Below are 23753 nucleotides of genomic sequence, written 5' to 3'. Positions count from 1 at the left end.
TCCACCACTATGTAATAAGGGTATCATTACCTCCAGCTTCCAACAATATTTTCCTCACTTTCCAATAACATTTTTTTTCACTTGCCTTGCTGAAAGTGAAAAGACCTCAGGGTCTTTCTTTTGTCCACTACCTAGTCTCAAAAGCAATGCCACCTGTTTAATTTTTTGTTATATTAGCACCTCACTTCTGGTAACAAGTTCTGTTACAGTTATCTCTTGCTACGTGACAAAGAACCCCCAATTTTGTGGGCTTAAAAAAGAGCCATTTTATCGTCTCAGAGATCTTGTGTTCAAGGAATTTGGGCAAGGCTCTGCTGGATAATTCTTCATTTTATAATGTCAACTGAAATCGTTCACTGGTATTTCCCTGGCAGGTAGCCTGGTCCAAAAGGTCCAAAATGGCATCACTTACATATATGGCTCAGAAGATTTGGCTCAGCCTGAACCATTCACCTACACATAGCCTCTCCAACATGGTTGTCTTGGGATAGATGAACTTACATGACAGGTAGCTTCCTCCATAGAATAACAAGCATCTCAAGTGCGAGGAAGATGGTAACTGGCCTTTATTGACAGTAAAGTCTACTGGTCAAAATAGATACAAACCCTCCCAGATCCAAGAGGAGAGGACATACTCCTTACCTGTTAATGAGAGGAGTGTTAAAGTATTCAAGTCTGCACTTTGAAACTACCGTATGGACCATTAATGCAGGTAATGTTCCATATGAGAAATTTTGATAGCCCTTGTGGAAAGATTTGAATATGAGCTTGGAGTATCCATACTCCTTTGGATTCAATCAAACACAGCACAACTATCTTTCAACCTTCATTTCCCAAAGACGCACTTTCATCCATTTCCAATTTTTTTAATCACACATCCCAATGTAAAACACTTTTCAACATATGCCCAATATGTATAGGTGACCTATATATAGACTTTATAAATAACCTCATGATTTTATCACACATCTCACTGAGTAAAACAATTTTGAACACATATGTCCAACATGTGTAAATACTTATATATGTAGTTAATAAATAGCCTCATGATTATGTTAACTATAAACTGGAAAATAAAATCAGATCCAGTAAAGACAAATATAAAATATTCTTAAATATCTAATTATGGTTACTTTGTATTATATTATCACTAGCTAACATTTCAAGGCAAAAAGATATACTTCAGATGACATTCGTAGTTAACAATAGTGAATATAAGTGCATATTTAAATTAATTTTTCTTGATAATTTTGAATTCAAGTGCCAGTTTTCTTGTTAGACTGGTGTATTATTGTTGCTTTTACCTTATAGTGCAGCTAATTAAGTGTTTTCATTGGAGTAAAAAGTGCTAGTTTCACCATTTTATTGGTTTTCAAGAACTGTTTTAACTTGCTTGTCTATTTTATGTAAGTTAATTTAGTTGAAACTAAATGTTATAAGCTACAAATCCATTTAACCTGGCACATGTAAATAGTATATGTCCCAGTACTTTGATCATAGACCAGTGAGTGTGGGCAGTGCTACTATCCCTCAAGCCTATGGAATTCTCACTTTTCTCTTAGGAATACTTTAGATACACCATGACCTTCCAAGTCATGGGTTCTTCTTTTTTGTTTTGAGGAAGGTTAGTCCTCAGCTAATATCTGCCACCAATCCTCCTCTTTTTGCTGAGGAAGATTGGCCCTGAGCTAACATCTGTGCCCATCTTCCTCTGCTTTATATGTGAGACACCTGCCACAGCATGGCTTGATAAGCAGTACATAGGTCTACGTCCGGGATCCAAACTGGTGAACCCCAGACTACCAAAGTGGAGCTTACAAACTTAACCTGTGCGCCACCGGGCCAGCCCCTGGGTTCTTATCTTTTTAGATAAAAAAATAAATATGAATATGTAGTCTAAACCACACCCTAATGAGCTACCTGGCGCCTTCCCCCCCCCCCAACCCAGGGTGCAAACACACCGTAATGAAAGCAATTGATATAGAAGACTTTGAATAAATATATGTCGTGTTAGTTAAAAAAAAAAAAAGAATGTCTGACACAAAGTAGGCTCTCAATGTTAATTGAATGAAGAATAAAATTGCTATATCTGTAACAAAAAGAAAATTATAGAAATCTCCGTTGTTCTGAACAACTCATCTCCCCAGTGATCCAGTCAAAACATTGTGGAAGATTAGGACTTATTTTCCTATGAAATGCATCCCACTGGAGGCTGATTTGAAAAATTAACTTTCTGTATCAATGAAGATTAACAATTTTTCCTCCCTTCCATACCCTTCCCAATTGTAACTTCATCTTGATGTTTTGGCTTCTACATTTCATAACAGGGTCATAAATCATTTAATTTCCTTCAACAATTAGCTGAGTTGAGTTAGCAGTATTAATATCTTTTTTGTTCTTTTTAATGGGAGAACTAAATCATATTGAGTTGAAATTTCTTGTTAAAGGCCATATAGAGAATCAATAACCATGTTGGGATTAAATTTTAAAAATTCTTACTCAGAGGCTTTACCTACATTTCTTTGAGCTGCAATGGCCTTTTGATCTTTATTTGAAATAAGAGAATTCTTGGTGATTAAATAAGTAGACTTTCTTTTAAATCAGCAAATAATGGAGCTTTCAAAACTAAAAGCAGTTACCACAGCAAATTCAATAAGAATGATACTTCATGGAATAAAGTTGCTACAAAACAGCATATTAAGTTGGAAAAAAACAAGATAATAGACTACTTTGGTTTTTTTCACAATCCTTTTGAGGAAAGTGGAAGGTGAAAACGTGACTGCTCTGTCTGCCTCCTTCCCAAAGCAGAGTCTATTGGTTGGTGTTAGAGCAGAAAATTAAGAGAGTTCTCTTCTGCCAACCCCTAGGTTTCTCTGCAAAGCAGAACACTTCTCTCTAGCAGTGATGATGGGTAGTGGTTAGAAAGGGAGGAGGGATACTTGGCAATCCGGAATAGCAACAGTGCAGAATTGAGAAGAGATTCACAGAAAAAACTGTTGGGCAGGTCTGAGGTCCAGGTGAGATTGCAGACCATGACTTAGCTTGTAGTGGCAGTAGTCCACACACTGGTGTACCTTTTCTCCAGTAGTGTGTAGGTTGAGAAGGCATCTTTGATCACTCTTTGATGTTTAGCTGGTCTTTTGCAGTGTTAGTACAAGGAACACTAAATCTGAGGATATTGTCCAGGGAGTCTAGTATGCAATTGAGTATAGGATTGGAATGAGAAAGTGATCTCAGATGGGAATTTACAGATGTGGGGAAAAGGCAGGTACAAAGACCTGAGTGTGCTTAAGGTTGAAGGACAGGAAGAGCTGGAGTGAGAGCACAACTGGGTAGAGGAGAGGTTAAGGATGAAGTTTAAACTTTAAGAGCTCGAATAATTCCCATTGTTGACAAAGTCTAGGGTATGGTTATGAGGGTGAGTTGTTAAAGTAGAGTAATAGTTGGATAATAGATTCATTTGTATGGTAGAGAGTAGGATTTGAGGCAAAAGTGAGTCTGTGATCCAGGTGCCATATTCCTCAAGGGATTTGCATGAATAACTGAGAAGGCGGATGATAACAAAAATGGTAAGATGCAATTGGAGGACGGCACAAACAGCAAAGGGAAAAGATCTCTTCTATGAGAATAGAGTAATAATCTGGAAGCAACAATAGGAAACTGTTGCCAACATTCACCGAGACTCACATCATTGTCTGTCTCTCCAGTGACATTTGTCGAGGAGGCAAGGCAGAAGAGAGCCTTAGTTGGTTATTAAAAAAATAATTAAAATTAAAAAATGCAGTTGAGATTTTTGTCCACGTGTTGTCCTTCCTGGCTTAATGAATGCAAAAATATAGGGCTGACTTCCCTCTTCTACTGTCAACATTTTCCCCCTCAGAGTTTTTTTATCATTTTTGTGATTTATTTTCTTTTAAGAACGAGTCCTGTTTATTTTAACCAAACTGCCTCATAAGAAATATTGGAGCCCGGCATTTCAGGCAAGGCCTTGTGTATTTTTCTTCTTTAAGACTCTTTTCTCATCAGAGGGAAATATTTAAATCTGGTTCAATCCAGTTTATGTAACCTAGTTAAACCAACATTCTCCAGCCTCCTGAAGTCATTGAACCTTGTTGTATTTATCCATGGAAAATATTTTTTGTGACTGACCTTAGAGAGAGAACCAAAAAGAAGTCAACAAGATTTTCCTTGTTATCTGTTTGCACATGTGATTTCCATCGATTGTTAATATTTACTAACAGGAAATATCTTCTCCATCTAGAATTTCTTTTTTTCTCTGGGAACATGATGGCTAAGGAAGAACGTTATAAAATCTATGACATCATTAGTGGCAAGGACAAAGGGCTTTCAAATTTGTTTTCCCGGTTTTCAAATTCTAGGACAAAGTGGTTTATCTTTTCTTTCTCTCTCCCTCCTACTCTCCCCTGCTTTCTTCTTTCTTTTTTTTTTCCGGATGTAACTGACATATAATAAACAATGGAAATCTTAAATTTAAAGCTCAATAATTTTTATGTATGTGCACATAGTCATGTAAACCTCACTCAGCTCATGACATAGAATGTTTCTACCATCATACCATCCCAGTAGAGTTGCCTTGTGCCTCTTCCCAGCTGATTATCTTCAGTGTTGACCACTATTCTGCCCTCTACCACCATAGATTGGATTTATTTATTTATTTTTATTTCTTTTTAACTTCTTTTATGTCTGGCTTTCTTCATTCAATATTTTCTTTGTGAAATTCATCCATATTGTTGAGTATAACTATAGTCTTTGATTTTTTCATTGTTGAATGATATTTCATTACATGAATATCTCCTAGTTTCTCTATTCCATTGCTGAGGGACATTGGATGATTTCCAATTTGGGACTATTTTGAATAATGCTGCTATGAACATTATTGTACATATATTTTAGTGGAAAGAAGCATTTTTCCTTACCCAGGAATGGAATTTCTGGGTCATATGTATGTTCAGCTTAATAGATACTCCAAAGTATTCAGAAGTGATTATTCCAGTTTATACTTTGACCAGCAGTTCATGAAAATCCAAGTTCTTCCACATCCCTGCCAACACTTCATCTTGGTCAGTGCTTTTGATTTTAGCCATTCTTGGAAAGCTGTAAGAACAGTTCCTTCTTGAACTAAAGTAAGACAGTTTAAAGATGAATAAAGGACAGTATAGGTTCAGGCAGAGGGCTGTTAATGTTACGGGGCTTATTTGAGTGCCGCAAGTAGGAAATAGTAAGGGATTTGTTGAGCTGATGTTTCTCTGAATATAACCCCAGATCACCTGCCTCAGCCTTATCCAGGGTCCTTGGTAGGTATACCTACTCCAGGTCTCCTCCCTGATCCACTGAATCAGAATTTTCATCCCTGAATTCTGCATGTATACCAGACTCTCTTAGTAACTCTTATGGACCTTGAAGTTTTATGTGCACCACTACATACATATTTGAATCACAGAAACCTCAAATGGCAACTAAGAAACACTGGGTTAAGTGTGTAGTGACTGTATTTCCAGGCTAACAACTGAGGTACTCTGAAATCAGGACAGCCTCAGAAAATATCTGCCACCCTTGATATCAGATGATCTAACATACCAGTAGTTGGAATTCCAGAAGGAGAGGACAGAGAGAATGAGATTGAGGAAATATTTGAATTTTCTTTGGGAGACTGAAAATTTTCCAAATTAGTACAGGCACCAAACCACAGATCTGAGAAGTTCAGAGAACACCAAGCAGAATAAATGCCAAAAATCGAACAAACAAACAAAACACATCACACTGAGGCCTATCGTACTGCTGGAGACCAAATGCAATATATTGTCTGTATTCCAAAGGCCTGGAAACATTTTTGTCATTGATCTCCCCATGGCTTCCTGAATTCAAGTTACAGATTCTTCTTTTAAGAAGACAGTTCTGTTCATCTACCTCCTCAGAGCCTCCCCTCCCTCTGATGTATTTCTCATGGTGCACTTAATTATGTCATGGTAGGCCTGTCAGATGCCAGTCTGTAAAGTTGACCCATTAAAGTTATTTTCTCCAAATATTCCCAACTTCTTTTTAAAAAATTTTTGCTGTTTTTTATATAATATGGCAGCTCTTATTAGGTCCCTCCAGTGTGGCAGGTACTAAGTGTATATGTATATCATCTCAATTGTCATCCTCATGGCAACCTTATTAAATAAATACTATTATTAACTTCACTTTTTTTTGACATGTGTGGAAACTGAAGATAAAGGAACTTAAAATATTGTTCAAATTTACCAACCAAATAAGTGAAACAGCTTTAAACACAGGCAATCTGACTCCAGAACTCTTTTTTTCTTTTCCATCTTTATTAAGGTATAATTGGCAAACAAAAATTGTATACAGTCATGTACCACATAATGATGTTTCAGTCAATGACAGACCACGTATACAATGGTGATCCCATAGATTAGGACCATATTGCCTAAGTGTGTAGTAGGCTATACCATCTAGGTTTGTATATGTACACTCTATGATGTTCGCACAACAACAAAATTGCCTAATGACACATTTCTTTTCTCCGAATGTATCCCTATCATTAAGTGACACATGGCAATATATTTAAGCTGTATGACTTGATGTTTTGATATATGTACATATTGTGAGAAAAAAGAAACCTACTCCTAACTGTTCTGCTATATTGCATCTCAACTAACAAAAAAATATCCCATCAGACACACACAGATTATATTATATGTAATATTTATAAAAATATAGCAGACTTTATTCTCCATTTCCAGTGAGAGTTGTAGTCCAGTTTGCTCAACAGGTTAGGGCACATTTTCTCTCTTTATCTTTGTTTTCCTTAGCCCAGTTGCAACAGCAACCTGCTTAAAATGAACAAATCCTCTTGAATTCTTACAGTTGCATTAAAGGGATTGGCAGGCTGACATGAAGATGCAGCATTCCCTCCAAGGGCAGATGCTAGCCTCAGTGTTTGTGTGGAGACGCAATAAATCAGGAGAGAAGCCTTGTACCCAATTCACAGTGCAGGGTGTGTGGGTGGACTTTTGACGGGGATTCTGATAAATTTTAGAGATTGTTCGGCAGCAAGTTCTTTTTGCCCCATTTCACTATGTATTCTGGCAGGCTTCTCTTTTTTAGGAGGCTTGTAGCAATTAGTTACCAGTGTCAGGTATTTTTTTTTTTTTCGACGAAGAAAAACAATGAAAGATCAACAAGACCATGCCCTACAAAAGATTTGTGTTATCAAAGGTCATGTGAAATCTGAAGCTGCTTAAAGTTTTTGGATAATTCTGCTCTGATTATCTGGGTAGATGCCAGCATCTGCTCCTTTATGTTTTTGCTTTATCAGCCCAGCTCCTACTCCCAAATCTCCTCCCTCCCCAACACACACACTCAGAAGAATGTTTAGCCCTTGCTCTTTACTAGAAGAAAAACAGGGCAGGAGCTTTCCAAGGGTTAGGTTACATTCCATAGATGAAAGGTTGGGGTTTTACACACAATAAGATCCTTCAGCCTTTGACCCCTCTGCCTTTTCTGGCTGTAACAGTTCCCTCATAAACCCCAATCCCTGGACACTGTTGTCAGCCTGGATATCATTCCTGACTTGCATCTCTAGCTAGAAAACTTTCAAATAAAGTTTTATCTCCTTGATGTTTCAGTGTTACTTCTCCATTTGCCTCTCCTCTGCATCTTACATATTTCTTTCTGATATTTTGATCTATGAGGACTTGCCTTTGATTAAGGGCTCTGCTCCTTAAGTGTTCTTTTTTAGTTTCTCCACTGTATCAAAAGATTAGAGGCACCTCGGGTGACCCAACGTCTCTGGCATATTAAATCTGGGTGTCAAGTGCCTGTACGTTCTTTGATAGATGACCTGATAAGCCTTTTCCATCTCTAATTTCAATGATTTTGTAATACTGAATTATTTCTTTTTGTAGGCCTATGATTTTCTTCTCCTCCAACTTCCCTGTGTTGCATAGGTTTTCATAATTAAATGCAATGGATTGTTTAGAATCTAATCTTGGAAGCATGTGCCTTTTTTCTCATGGAAAAACAAGGAAATGGAGCTTCATAAATTTGAATATTGAGCTTAAAATATAATTTATAAGGAACAAATAAAGGAAATGTAAATCATGTTCATGAAAGGCTTACTTTCATCTTAAAAGTTGGATTGAAAAATCATGTGGATACATTTATAAGTGATGAAACGACATTCTGAAAATAAAATCTCAAGGTTAAATGTAGAAGCACATTTGGTAGACAGTTGAGCAATCCCAGGATCTTCAAAAGTTTTATGTTTGTGCCTGTGATCCCAGCAATGAATCTTACGACTTAGCTTATTTGAGAGGTGAATTCTCATAGGGCCTGACTTCTGTGTCCTTGCGAATTTTTAATGTTTGGGTATTTTAATTACAATCCAAAGATGTATTTAATCCAATCCAGAAAATACACAGGACCTAAGGCAAAAAGAAACCTGGAATACCCTTGCTTTACTATCAAAGAAAATCTGAAAGAAACATTATAAATTCAAGTTTTCAGCTGTGTCTAGTTTTCATAGCTCTCCGTGATTAAGGAAGAACTTTAGGAAAATTCACTGCAAACACTTACGTTCTTTTTTTAGAAGCAAGATGCAAAAATGGTCCGGTGGCTTGGATTGGGTTGATATGGCCCTGGGAAATGCAACCCAAACCAATAGAAATTTGATATTCAAGTAGAGATTTATGGTTTTAGAGCTAACAATTGTATAAAGTCATTTCTGAAGATGGTGTTATCTAATTCGTCAGTTTAGACCCATTTTGAAGCTAGTTTTCACTGTAATAGTGAAGCTGTAACAGCTGATATCTTTATGTAGAAGATTTAATTTACCCAATGTAGTTTTAACTGAATCCAAGCTATTGATGTTATGATAGAAATATGTTTATCAGTTATAAGATGTTTTCTCAGTCTCAGTTCTGCTTTTAGTGGCTGATCAGTATTCGTTGGAATCAGCCCTTCCTTTGACAGAGGCTGTCTCCTGGCTTGTGAGGGTGGATGTTCTCACAGTCACGACATGGTGGAGTGTGTGTTGATTTACAGATATTGTAGCTGAAGGCATGTATTCTGCTATGCTCCATTACTCTGCAGACAAAGGAAAACATTTGTATTGTAAAAGCAAGCTCACTTTGTTGAGAAGATTCAGCTTATGCAAGGGGTAAAGGACAATGCCACATTTCTCTCTGGTTTGGTGGTTTGTGACTTTGACTTATTTGTGTATCCAGGTGTCTCCTGATTTAAGGAAACCTATGATACAAAACCTAAATTTGTGAAATGAAGGATCAGTAAGTCTCACTTTGTCTTTGTTATTCTCTTGGCAAATTCACAGATTTTTATAAGAAATTTGCTCAAATTAATGTTCATTGTGGTGTAGTGATTAAAAATATAGAGTTTGAAGTCTGGTGGTCCCAGATTTGATCCAAAGCATCAAATCTTGTAGGTGGGAGGTCTTTGTTAGGATCTTTAACCTCTCTGGGCTTAATTTTCTCATCTGAAAAATGAGAGACATAATTGTGCTTATCTGTGAGAATCTTTTGAGATAATTCATGTCAAGCATTTATCACAGTGCCTGGCATATGACAGTAAGATAGATTATACATAAATGTTTATGTGTGTCTGAAAATGTGTGTATGTGTATGCATATGTGTTTATGATTTACATAGTGTTCAGATACATAGTGTGCTATGATTGCATAGTGCTCACAGTGTTTTATGGAAAATGGGGCGCACTTATAAAGTTAATAGATGATGTACACAGAATTTTTAGTAGCAGATTTATCTCACTAACTATGTATTGCAGAGGTCACTATTAAAATTCATTTTCATTCCCTGCACACACACCTGCTAACTATGGAGGTAGGTGACCCAGAAGCGTGCTGGATGGCACAGTGAAGCCACCAGGGCTGTTTTAAAATCGCCACAGGCAACACACCATGTTTATGTCAGAGAATTGATTGGGCACTCCTTTGCCCTCTGAAACCCTTTCAGAGTTTGGGTTCCCCAGAAAGCAAGCTCAGACGGGGAGATCTGCATGCTAGAAGTTAATTGGGTGGTGTTTTCAGGTTCCACACCTGTTAGGGAAGTAAAAGAAGCAGGACTGGGCAGAGGGAGAAGTTGGGCTGTGATTCAGTCATGACAAGACCTCAGCCAACCCTAGCTCTGAGCTGAGATTGATTTTGGAGTTGTCTCAAGGGTACCTGGGGGGCTGGATCTTTATACCTTCTCCCTGCCCCCCATCCACCAGTCACTGGATGCAGCCTGCTCTCAGGAAGAGGGGCATGACTTTGGGCAAGTTGGCTCTTTTTAGTCCAGGTGAAAAGAAAAGTCGACAGCTGAGAGTGGTCAGCAGGCAACACTCACGCACAGCAGCTGAGGAGTTCTTTAGTCCTTCAGGGGCATCTGAGTGGCTCAGCATAAAGTCTGTAGCCATTAGTAGAACCAACTATTCTTGGCAATTGATTTGGCCTAAGTTATCTGGTCTCTACTTTCTTCTGGTCTTCCTCCCTCTATTTTTTCCTTCTTTCCCACCCTTCCATCAACCATTTATTGATGTCTACTATGCAGCAACCCCTCTAATGAGGGATAGACATTTTTTAAACATCTTTTTTGAAAGTTCAGTTGTATGCAGCGAATGGCCAGGCAGCAGAATGAGTGGAGAAGATGAGCTTTGGAATTGGAAAAATAGTCATTCAGAATTCCACTGCCCTTTGCTATCTATGTGATCATAGTCACAAAAATTCTCAAGCCCCATTTTCCTCATTTTTAAAACAAGGATAATAATTGAACCTGTCCAGAGGGCTGTCCAAAAAAATAAATTAAAGAATGAGAAGTTGTTCACAGTTACACCCAGCCCTTCACAACTGTCAAATAAATTGTTCTTGATGTTTTTATTGGTAATAATAATGATAATGTCAAAGGTTTATGGATCCTTTTCCATGTAACTCCTTTACCTTTGTCTGTTGGGTCAAACAAAAGATATCTAACCCAGGATGAAAACTCAGTGATTGAATGTTCTGAAGTGTTAGACTCTTCACTCTTCACCCAATTTATGTACTGATATTTTCTATGCCTCAAGGACCTTGCAATGCCAGGTATGTTCTAGTGACCTCATCTGTTAGGCTTCTCAGCATTCAGCACAGCTGGCCTCTTGTCTTTCTTGAACCCATGTTCCTTCTGACACCTCATTCTCCCAGATTTCCTTCCATGTTTCCAGCCACTCCTGAGCAGCATCCCTTTTGGTCTTCTCCCTGAGGTACCCATTCATTGCTAGATTTCTTCAAGGGGCCAGTCCAAGGACCTCTCCTTTCTTCATGCTCCCTTTCTCCTTGAGCATGGGTTTGTGTGTAAACTCCGTGATGGTGGCTACCAAGCTAAACTCAAGACCTGACTTCTTGGACCCCCAGCCTGTACCTATATGCCCACTTTATATTTCTAGTGAATATCTCATAGGCAGTTCAGATTTCTTGCATGTCCTAGCCAGAAGTATTGATCTTTTCCCTCAACTTGCTTGCTCAGTATTCCCCATGTCAGCAATTGCACTCTTTTATTGCCCAAGCAAGAATAATAAGGATTATTCTTGTCATCCGTTCTATCTTGCCTCAAATACCTAATCTATCACCAAATCCTTTGATTCTACATGCAAAACATCTCCCCTCTGCACATCTTTTCATTGCCACCTTTCTAGTAGAAGCCGCCATCATCTGTTGGCTCAACAAGTTACAGTCTCATAACTAGTTTCTCTGCTTCCAAACATCACTTAGATCCTCAACTGAGACTATTTTTTACAGGAAGCCAGAGGGAGAATTTTAAAATATAAGTTGCACCGTGTCACTGCCCTGCTTAAAGCTCTATACTGACTTCCCATTGCACGTGGAGTAAATAACGAGATCCTTGGTCTTGCCTCCAACACCGTGAACGATCTTGCCCTTGTCTGCCCCTCCATCCTCATCTCAAGCCAGTGGCCTTCCTTCCTACAAGCCCACCTCACTGGCCTTCTTGCCTTCACTGAAAGTAATATTTTACACAGAACGTTTGCGTACGTGTTTTTCTTCCTCAAAACTCTTTCAATTTTTCTCTCATCTGTCTTTCTCATCCTCCAGATTTTAGCCTAAACGTTCCTTTTTCAAATTTGCTTTCCCCATACCTCAATTTAACCTGTTTTCCCCTATTCTTTTCATGAAGAGTGTTTTGTTCTTTTTTCTTTATGGAAATTATGTATTTATTTGGGTATTTTCTTTTAGTATGTGCTTCCCTCACTAAACTGCACCTCTGTCAGCACAGAGACCATATGGATTGTATTCACTGCTCATACCCGGCACCCAGCCTCATGTCTGGCACATAGAAGGTCAGTAATTGTTTGTTAAATGAATACTGAACTAAGTAGGCATCCTGCCTTCTAAATAGAGGCAGCATGAATTTAAATCAGGTATCTTGGTTCTCGTCTTTGCTCTGCTAATTACTAGCCACGTGACTTTGGGCAAGTCCCTTCACTTTTCTGGGCCAATTTTCTTATCTTTAAAATGGGCATGACACCATTTCTTATCCCTTTCTCACAGGGCCATTCATTCATTCAGCAAAACTTTAATGAAACTTTAACTCATCTACCAACTGCTGAGCACTGGAGTTACTCAATTAAATGAAACCCCCATTGTCTTCATAAAGAGTACAGGGTTTATTTAGAAGGGAAGACAGGCGTGTGAACAAATTCATGGTTTTATTATAATATAGTAAGAGTAATGATAGAAGCACATAGAAGGCACACCTTTATGTAATCTGTATGTTTAATTTGAAAGAAATGAATTGAGTCACGTACTATGCTGGGCACTTTCAAATTTGCTACCTAATTTAACTTTCGCTTAGAAAACTCCAAATGACTAAAATTGTTATTGCCATTTTACAAGTGGGGAAACTGTGACTCAGTGACATTAAGTAAGCTATTCAAGCTCATAGGACTAGGGTATGGAGGTACCAAGCTTTCTACTGTGAGTTCAGGTCCTTTTCCAAAAAAAAGAAAAATACGTGATTAAAGTGTAAGTTATTAATTACATTATTTCTAGAAGAATGAATGAACTCGTATTGAACTGAAATATTTTATAGCCAAATCTAAGTCAAAAGAAAAGATCATACCAAAGAATCTCACTTTTCATTTCAACTTCCTCTTTTTTCCCCCAACTTACCCTGGGTCCATTTTTATTATCATTTATGATCGATTATAGAGTCTATGATTGATTATAGTGTGTCTTTATTTGTACCCACAGTGAACAAAGTGTTACTTACCACAATGGTTTGAGCCTTTTTGAGGTTGGAGAACCCTTGTACATGGCATTTTGGTCCCAGAATACTGGCCCTAGTGTAGTTTTATAGAAAACCCAAGTTGGCATTGCTTTCCTTTCTTCGCAAGTAATTCTTGAAATTTCTCGTTGCAACTTAGAGTTCTTTAGAAAGAGTCCAATTTGAGGTTACTTTAAATATCTGAGATACACATCCTATAGTAATGGAATTATAAAAAGGGAAATTAAGGACAGCTAAGTGACCTGAACCCTCAAGCAGAGGTTGAGAGTAACAGTGAGTAAAGGGGTGAGCTACGACGTAGGCATTGATGTTTGTAAATATAAATTAGCATGGATGTGCTGTTCATTTCACCTGTGGGAACAAAGGGGCCACACTGCTGTTTAGAGACTTACCTGTGGCTAGTCCTCAATCTTAGGACTGATCACTGTCATCATCCATCACTAACTTATACTGAAAGCTTATGTGCTAGGCACTGTGCTAAGTGCTTTCATGTATCATCTCATTTATTCTTTATAAATATTCCTGTGACAGACGTTCTGTTACCATGCCCACTGATAAAATGGGAAAATGAAGGCTTAAATCAGGTTAAGTAACTTGCTTAAAGTGGCATGTCAGGTAAGTGGTGGAGATGTGATTCGCACCCAAGCATCTGACCCCATGGGCTGTGCCCTTAACCATCATAAAGCCATTGTCCATGCTGTCTGGGCCATTGAGTGTCCCCTTCCCCTTGTGCTGACGCTCTTCAGGAGTGATCTAACTCAACACGGCATGAGCTCCCTCCCTTCTCCTCTCATTCTGTTCTTCCCACCCTCCTCCTGCTCCAGCATTAGAATCTCTGGGATGAAAGAATCAAGAGAATGAAGCTGTCATCCATCTATGTCTCAAGTCCCACAATCATTAGCACCATCATTAGCCTGGACTAGTAGACCACTGTTGCAAGCCTGCAAGTCTTTTTGCAAAGTCAATGTATTGGAACTACTGACGTGGTAAAACCGGTCAATTCAAACATACATGAAAATGCAAGATGGGACTGTTAATCTTAGGATCTACCACATCCTCTAACTTGGGTTTCCCTTGACAAAGTTCACTTTAACACTGTCCAAATATTATTTCACTAGTTTATTAAGCAGTTTCCTGGGTGTTGAGAAAATATAAATGAAAAGATACACCTTTGTCTTAAAATAGAGATCCGTACCACCTTATATTTTACTGTAGGTTCTGAGGGGAGTCAGGAAGGACTTGCTGAGAAGGTAAGACCTAAGCCAACTCTTGAAGCCCATCAGGCAAGAAGGCAGGGAAGGTATTAGAAGGGGGAACATGTATGGAGGCATAGATAAATGAAACCCTGAAGAGCATCTGTTCATGTCATTTATCATATTCCAACATAACCGTTAGTGGTATAACCTATTGACATCAAATTTTGGACTTCAAGCTTGATAAGTTTATTTTTACCCCCTTTTGGAGGACAGAAGAGAACATGTAGATGTTTTTATTGTCTCTTCAGCACTGAAGCAATGCCAAACAGTCAATCAATGTTTACAGTCCTGGTTCTCTCTACTTTTTGTCACTTATCAAACAGAGAAACTTTAGCCAACCTCCATTACTCTTTTATTCATAAGGTCCCATAAGTTAAACCTCACTTGAAGTGCTATGGTGATATGCTTTGAGACGTTTCAAGATCACATGCATGCAAATTTTACTTGTAAACTGAGTTGGAATCCCTGTTCTGCTACTTATGTGCTTTGGCGCTGTATCTCCATGAACATCAGTTTCCTCATCTTTACAGTGTAAATAAGAATGCTTCCCAGGGTGCTTTGTGGACTAAATGGCACAATGGTTTGGAAGGGACCTGACACATAGTAGGTGCTTTTCCCAAAAGTAAATTTTGTGTTGGTTTGCCTCCTCTCCCACCTGAGTCCCTTGAACCTCTGCTGCTGAGGATTTCTTTGTCTCTTGGATTAGCACTTTGAGAATCAGTTAGTTGGCAGCAAACATCTAGATCAATGGTTCTCAACCAGGCATGATTTTGCCCTCCAGCAGACATTTGGTAAAAATCTGGAGATGTTTTTGGTTGACACAACTAGAATAGGTGTCACTGGCATCTAGCAGGTAGAGGCCAGGGATGCTGCAAAACATCCTACGATGCACAGGGCAGCCTCCACAGCAAAGAATTATCCAGCCTCAAATGTAACTAGTGCCAAAATAGACAAAATTAAGCAGATAAATTCCACTCTACTTGCATATCGTGTCGATGACTTTTGAAATTTGGTGTGTAATAAGTAGAATTTTCTTTTTGCTCTTTGCTCCAGAAAAAGGATTCCCAGTCACCATCAGGATGCCGTCCCTTTGGGTGCCCCCATCACAGTTTTGGAGTGAGCTGTACCACTCCCCAAAGATCTTGGATGGGCCCTTACCTTTCTTTAGCTCTCTTTCCTAAAAAAGGCAACAATACTTTCCAGTTTTCTTACTGCATTGAGTACTCAATCAGCACAACGTGGGAGAGAGGGTATCATATCATCCCCAATTTACAAGAGAAGCAACTCAAGCCTAGAGAGGGGAGTCGTCACAATAGTAACCATGTAGCAGATATCTGGTTAATCCAGGCCTGGCTTTCAACTCCAAACCCAAGACCTGTTTCTTCTTACCAAAGCTTTCCTGATAGCTCTCACGGTCCTCATGATCACTGCTGCGGGTTTTATCATGTAATTGCTTTTAGGCTGTTTCGTGCTTGCTGATCCACATCTGCAGGTCATTTTTCAGCTCCCTGAAGGCAGGAGCACTGTTTCCATCTCTTTTCCTGAATGTATCCAGAACTGGGACAATACTCATTAATTTTTCTACTAAATGCTAATAAAGTTAAATATTTAAAGTTTAAGGAAAAACAAATCCTTAGATATCAGGAAGAGAAAGTTGAAGTAGCTGTAAAACTTTTTTTTTAAACATTACTTTGGCAATATATCACTAGTTCAAATTAATTCACGTGTAGAAGCCAGCATGCACAGTGCCTGTCTTTGGGATGTGAACACTGTACGTGTTTGACTGTCGTGGCCATGAGTAGAATACAGAGTGGGGAGAAGGAGGCTTGTCAATAGACATCTCACACACTTCTTGGTAATTAATTTTAAGAGATGTCTAATACATGGTGGGTTGCTCACCTGGTGACACTCGATTAACAGAGAATCCCAAAACAATGCATACAAATGCTGACAAATAAAAGCAAACGTACCAAGAGCTTTGGTCTACCCATCAAAAACAAAAAAGACCTTGAAGGTTGTTTATGATACCATAAATCTTCAGCTATAGTCTCTGTTATGTTGGTACTAGACTACTTTGCTTGAAAAGTCTGCTCTGAGGTGCAAGGGAAGTAATTACTGAGTCTTCCCAAGGACTAAAACAGAATCCCCACACAAAATGTTTTAGGGTTTTCTTAAATTAATATTTGGAGGGGATTTGGTAACTCTATGTACTACCAACAAGGTAAAAGGATCTAGCCTTTAATTTACTGTTGAGCTGGGTATTCTTTCTTGAAGTGCTAAAAAATAGTGCAGGGCCACATTTTCACTCTATTTGAAAGCACTGTAATGTAATTTTTCTGAATTTATATTTCAAGTGAGAATTAAGATTATTCCAGTTTCCTTATATTAACATCATCAGTACCTCCTTGTATCCAACCAAAAAACTAGATTGTCTAAAACAGTCTTTTTGCCCAAGACTGATATTTAAAAAAATCAATATACAGTTCTCATCAGTATGGTAAACTACTACAGTTACCACAGTGTAAAATGGCCGTTAACCCTTCTCTTCCTTGGCACAGAGAAGGGACCTTCAGTTAACTGCTGATCATTTTGAGTGTAACCAAGTGAGTGACCCGGCTTTACAGTGGGCTATGCTCTCAGGTAGAAGTGAGAGGAGACTTATTGGCGTTGGAAAGTTTTGCGCACATTCTTGCCAGGAAATGAGGCAATGGGTTGGCTGACCTCAGAGTCCTTGTAGGCTCTGGTACTGGTGATTTGCAATCATCTTTGAGAAATCGGGCCTTGGGCTGGGAGTTACTTAGGAAGATGGATTTGCAGTGCACATGTAGAGGACTAGTTCAGACTAGTCTTCAACTACCGTTGGTGTCGGTTAGCTGTTACTTTAGATCAGGCTGTACAGATGGAGTCATAGAACTTGAAGTCCATTCCATGAGTCAGTTGAAACCCTACAGGTGAGGCTGCCTGAATCACTTTCCATTGCAAGTGGGAGGGCCGTGGTGGGGGGAGGGTTAAAAGTCACATATTGAAAGTGGTAACTTATGAGCCAAATGTGACCCATATGCATGATTTGTTTGGCTCTCATAGTATGGGGAAAAAAATGGGCAAATTTTAAATTGGGAGATTTCATAAAACTTCTGGATTTTCAGTTCTTAGTTTAAAAATAGAAGAAGTAGCGGCACTTGGCCTGTATTCTAGCATAGCAAAAATGAGTTGGAATTGATAATTTTAGGAAAAACATACTGTCCAGTCCACGGTGGTCCACCTAATCCCAGTTGTCTCTTAGAGCAGTTCATGTCACATGGTTATGTTATCCTGACAACATTTGAGTTTGTGGCCTCTGGTGTAATTGGTTAAGCAGGTTGTCCAGATGCATCAAACATAGAGAAATGTGCAGTTGGATTTAAGGTGTATTCTGAATCATTTCTAAGAAATAATAATTAAAATACCAAAATTTGCAAATGATTAACTCTTGAAAGCAAATTACTCTTGGTTCATATCATTTTTACTCACCTACACCATGATGGGCTTTCTTGAAATGGGGATAAGCAGGGACAGTACAGTGACCAAGATTGTTAGCAGAGCATCAGATCCATGTTTCTGCTGAGTGAACTTCCTCATGGAATATTGCCCTGCTTGAACTTCTATAAGGGGTCCTGGGAAACATTTTTAGCACCAAAGACAACTGTTGGGGCTAAGCCGTTCAGAGCTTGGGTCGTAAGATCCCCTCTTATTTCTCTGAAGTCCACCAGGGTATGGCTATGCTCAGTTTACCCCAAGTCAACTCAGAGCTTTGGGATTTGAGGAGAGTGTTGAAGTAATGAAAGCACTTTGGGGGAGAAAGAGTATTCTAATTGTCCTGTATTTATTTCTGTCCTTTCCATTACTTCTCCAGATCTCAAGTGCTCTCCAAAGAAAGCTAACACTACCAGCAGGTAACACTACCATGATTTCCTCCCTCTATCACATCCTCTCTTGGAGTGGTGACTCAGCTTCCTGCACTGAAATGGTACCCCCAGCCATTGGTGGCTCAGGTTGAAAACCTGAGTCACCTCTTATGTCTGCCTCTCTTTCATGCCCCACTTCTAGGTATTGTAATCTGAATTCTACTAGATCTTACTTCTTACTACTTCTTCACCTCCACCCTAGTCCAAGGAACTATCACTTCCTATTTCGACGGCTAAGGTAGAATGCTGACTCTTTCCATTACTCCTTACCTCCCCACTGCCGATCCATTCTCCACAGAGTGACCAGAGGGATTCTTTTAATACATGAGATCACGCCCAAGTCATCGCTTGCTCAAAATTTTCCACTTTAGAATAAATTCCAAAGTCCTCACCAAGGCCTAGGAGGTACTGTATGATGTGGCTCTTGCCTTCTTTTGGACCTCATTTCTTATCATTCTCTTATCTTCCCTACTCTGCCTAGTGACACTAGCTTTCCTGCCACGTCTCTAATTCCCTTGGCACTTCCAAATGTCACCTCTTCAGAGGCCTTTTCTCAAACTGCAATATCCCCATCTTTCCAGAAGGGGTCGCTGTCTGCCCCTATATGTCAGTTTATTTGTCTATCACCTGCCTCTTACACTAAATGGTAAGCTTCCTGAAGACAGAAGGCTCTACTTGTCTTCATAGCCCCAGCACCCAGAGTAGTGTCAGGCGTGTAAATGGTGCTCAGTAAATATATGATAAAGGAAGGAAGTGAAAGGTCAGAGTATGATCCATGTGAAGGACTTTAGGCTTCTTCCAACTCCAGGAATCTGAGTCTGTGAAGGACCCAGCAGCCTGGGTCACCTTAGTACCATTTATAATCAGTTTGGGATATCAGGAAATCTAGTTTGTGGTGCTTTTTTGAGATTGAGTTGATTTTTCCCTCCTTGGTCCCTCCATATGTAGGCAGCTGACTTGTGAGCAAGGTGGCCAAGGCACTCTTGTGGGAAGAGGCAGGGAACGTAAAAGCCATCGCAGCGCCCCTCTAGTTTCTGTCTGCAATGGCGGCCTCCCCCTTCATCCACATGGTTACTGGACTCTTTACAAAGTCTTTGCTTTATCCAGTAGTCCTTGTCTGACTAGCTCTTACTTACTCCTTCAGTCCTGGCTTACATGTCCCTTACTCAATGACAGCTTCCCAGTGCTCAGACTAGGGGTAGGTTAGGTTGCCCAGTTCTGGGCTCCCATCTTTGCCCTTTCTTAGGACTTGTCACACATCTGTAACCATTTGTCATTGGCTGCCTTCCTTGTCAGTCTGAAAGCTCCAGGAGTGACCTGTGTGTCTTGTTCGTCATTATACACAAGGTGAATAACAATTGACAGGGGTAAAGTGAGTGCTCAATAAATGTTTGTTGAATCAACAATTGGATTTTTATGATAAGCAACAAAAAGTAGCAATTCTCTTGCGACTGATGATTGACTACTTATCACTTCCCTGATACCTGCATCAAAAGCGGCACCACACTGATTTGGACACTGCTTTACTTCGTGGTCAGCAGGAGGTTGTGGGATACGAGATGGATGGGACATTTGCTCCTGGAAACGATCTAATTGTTGTGAAGAGTTTTCAGAACCGCAGATCTGGGTGGTGCTGTGGAAACCATCCAAGGAAGATAGTGAATCAGATTTTGTTCATAAGATCCTCAGTGTGTAGATCATGATTTTTCTAGAAGTTATTTTATCAGGAAATTCTTCTGCACAGTTTGCCCCTTATCTTCCTATAGTCTGAGCCTTTTGCTTTCCTACCGAGGAAGATAAAGCACAACGGAAGGTATGGTGGGAAGAATTAGGAAAAGTTCTCATGTTTTATATGCCCTTGAACTTTTCAATTTTCCTTTCTACAAAATGGAAATAATTGTAACAACAACAATGTCTAAATTTTCAGGATTTGGATAAAACAGTTTGAACGGCTGAGTATTTAATATGTGAGATGTTTATAGCTTCAATTGTTTGTACCACACAGTCTAGAATGCAGGACTTTTCTAACTGATAGCGTTTGGTAACTTGTACATTCAGATCTGATGCTGTTAACCCACCCAAGTAGGAGATAACATTCTGATAGAGCTTATGGATCCACACTTTGACCAGTCAGGTCATTAACGGAAAAGCTGAGGCTAGAAGTTTTCAGGAGGCCATCAAATAGAAAAATTGAGCCCTGTGCACTGGAATAAAACCCTGACTCTGATTTACTAGCTCTGTGCTCCAGTGTCAGACCAGCCAGCTTCTCAGGACCAAAGCTCCCATGTGTCTTACCAACGCCTCGGCAGCTCTGGCTGCTGAATGTCACGGCTTGTGAAACCACAGCCCAAATAATGGGGAACAGAGAGCAGGGAGGGTGATGATGGAGCTGTTGGGAGGGATTTAGATCATCTGAGTTTGAGTGAGTTTTTTATGCAGTATTTGTTAATTTGAGGGCATGTATAGAGAGAGAGATGGCTATTATTTAGAGGCCGATCATCCACATAAATGATACCCAAGTCCCATTCTCTGTTTTCTGAGTGAAACTTCAGGACCAAGGTCTGACAGTGGGCAGAACATTTGAAGGCAGGGCTGTCCTGGAAGCCTGGGGTGGACACAGGCTCACCACTCCTTAGCTCTCCCCCTGCTTTCTATTTTTGAGTATGCTACCATCCAGAAATTAGGAAAGGGAAAAAAAAGGAAGTCTAACGGCTTTCTGTTGACTTCTTACAAACTTCGAGTTCCAGTCACAAGGTCAATCGCTACTGTAACAAATTACCACAAACTTAGTGGCTTAAAACGACACACATTTATTGTCTGACAGTTGTGGCAGTCAGAAGTCCAAAATGGGTCTTATGGGGCTAAAATCAAGGTGTTGGTAGAGCTGCATTCCCTCTGGAGGGTATGGGAGATAATCCATTCCCTTGTCCTTTCCAGCTTCTGGAAGCCTGAATTCCTTGGTCACTGTCACATCACTCCAACTTCTGCTTCCATTGTCATATCTCTCTCTCTCTCTGGCTGTCCTGTCTCCCTCTTTCCCTTATAAGGACCCATGTGATTAGATTGGACCCACCTGGATAATGCCAGATAATCTCCCATCTCAAGATCCTTAATGTAATCACATATGTAAGGTCCCTCTTGTCATATAAGATAGCAAATTGACAGGTTCCAGAGATGAGGACCTGGACATCTTTGGAGAGAGGGGCATTTTTCTGCCTGTCACAGAAGATAATCAGAACTACTTGAGTCTGTGTTTGTCATTTTATTCCTTTCTCATGACCACCATGATCTGCCTGGTGCTGCCAAGCCTCAGCGATAGCTACCTAGCATTCCCCTCCCACTACTTCTCTATCCTCTTCCAGATGCAGATTTTACCAAAGCTTCAGACCACCACCCACCACTGCAAACATGCACACATGCCTGAACTCACTTTCTTGCCAGGCCCTGGTCCAAAGCCAAGTCTATATTGTGGTGGTTCTCATCAGTGCCACCCATCAAATATTTCTCTTCCCCTCATCACCTTCCTGGCACACGTTGGAAGCAGAATTTGTACATGGCCCCTTTGTGGGTGGGAAGGTCCATGTGATTAGTCTGGCCAATGATTTATAAATGGCTCTAGGTTGAGCATTTCATTGATGGTATGAGACGTTCTAGAACCTTCTCTTTTACCTCTGGTACAGTGATCAGCAATATTCAACAGGGATGGCCTTGCAGTCAAGGTGTGGAATAAGCAGGAAATAAACTTTGTTGTAGCCACTGTGGTATTTTAGGGTTGTTCATTACGACAGTATGTAACCTGACTTATTCTGACTGGTACATTGGGCAAGGGGTAAAGGGAGGTAAAAGAGAGGAGTGAACAGCACAGATCACTCCTAACTGCTTCTCCCCACTCACCTGTCTCTGGTCACAGGCCACATAGCCTCCCCTAATGCCCGTTAACCCTACCTTCTGGCTGTCGGGTTCCTTTTTTGAGGAGGTAGAGCATTTATTTTCTGAAATGTGTGTGCTAATATACCCAAACTCTGTTTATTCTTCATCAGTCGAAATGAGGAAAGATCTGTAGGTGTGCTGACTGGAGGTGTTGAGGGAGAGAGAGTACAGGTTAATGCAATGGACGTTTAACCACCATCGTTCCCTTTATTTCTTGCGCTAAACTCTCACAATGGACGAATGCTTATTTCAGGGCAAGCACAGAGAGGGGAGAATTTGGGAATTTGATGGAAACCAGAGTAGCAAGGGAATCATGCAGACCTTCTAGGGAGAGCAAGGTGCTGAAAGGAGGCCATGCCAGGCTGCCCAGGGTGTCTGCACACTGTCGGCACTCACCCCAAGGCTCTTGTTTTGCAGTCTTTAGAAGCCCTCGCTCACGCTGCTCCTGTCACCCTCTGCCCTGCTGGAACCCTTGCCTTTGGTTTGGGATTAAGGCATATCTCCCACCAGCTAGAGATGGAACTTCAGCCCAGCACCAGGGGAGCAGCAGCATTGTTGAATGCCTGCAGATTAAAACTGGCACTTGAAATGCATGTTTCACAGAAACGTTGTTGTAAACAAGGTTTAATGTTGCCAGAATTTCTCTAGAACCAGAGTGAGAGCATCCAGGTCTTCAGTTGGGTTGTCAGTGACACGGGCTCCTATGGGCCAGCCTCAGAATCCATCACCCAGTGAAGAGCATTGTTTCTATGGAAACCTGCAATCTGTAACCCAAATACCCAGGTTAAAATTTTGCTGTTTTAGAGGCCAGCCCTGTGGTGTAGTGGTTAAGTTCGCACGTTCCGCTTCAGCAGCCCGGGGTTCATGTGTTCTGATCCCAGATGTGGACCTACACCACTTAGCAGCCACCCTGTGGCGGCATCCCACAAGCAAAGTAGAAGAAGATTGGCCCAGATGTTAGCACAGGGCTAATTTTCCTTAACCAAAAAAAATAAGGAAGATTGGCAACAGATGTTAGCTCAGGGCAACTCTTCCTCACCAAAAAAAAATTGCTGTTTTGTTTAACTCAATGTGTGAGTCTGTTGGGGATCAGTAATATTAGATAAAAATTGGGGTTCTTCTTTAAATTTGTGGATTTTCTTCACCCATATTATCCATTCCTATCAGCAAGAATAATGTAGGACCCTCTATTCTCAAGTGTCTGTGTTTAGATGGGAACTTCTGTTATGGCAGGATTAGCCAAGAGACTAAGATAGAAATTCTTTTCCAGGCATTGTTCATTTGCTTTTCCTTTTATTTTTTGAAAC

General features: G+C 40.0%; 1 protein-coding gene across 4 annotated transcripts in view; it reads left to right on the top strand.

Moving 5' to 3' along the window:
* Positions 1-23753, top strand: part of SAMD12 (sterile alpha motif domain containing 12) — a 383927-nt gene that overhangs the window by 194442 nt on the left and 165732 nt on the right. The gene's annotated exons all lie outside the window — the stretch shown is intronic.

The sequence above is a fragment of the Equus asinus genome, chromosome 12 (genome assembly GCF_041296235.1).
Source record: "Equus asinus isolate D_3611 breed Donkey chromosome 12, EquAss-T2T_v2, whole genome shotgun sequence".
In the NCBI taxonomy this organism is placed as follows: Eukaryota; Metazoa; Chordata; class Mammalia; order Perissodactyla; family Equidae; genus Equus; species Equus asinus.
The sequence above is the reverse complement of the archived record's forward strand: the minus strand, read 5'-3'. Positions and strand labels throughout refer to the sequence as shown.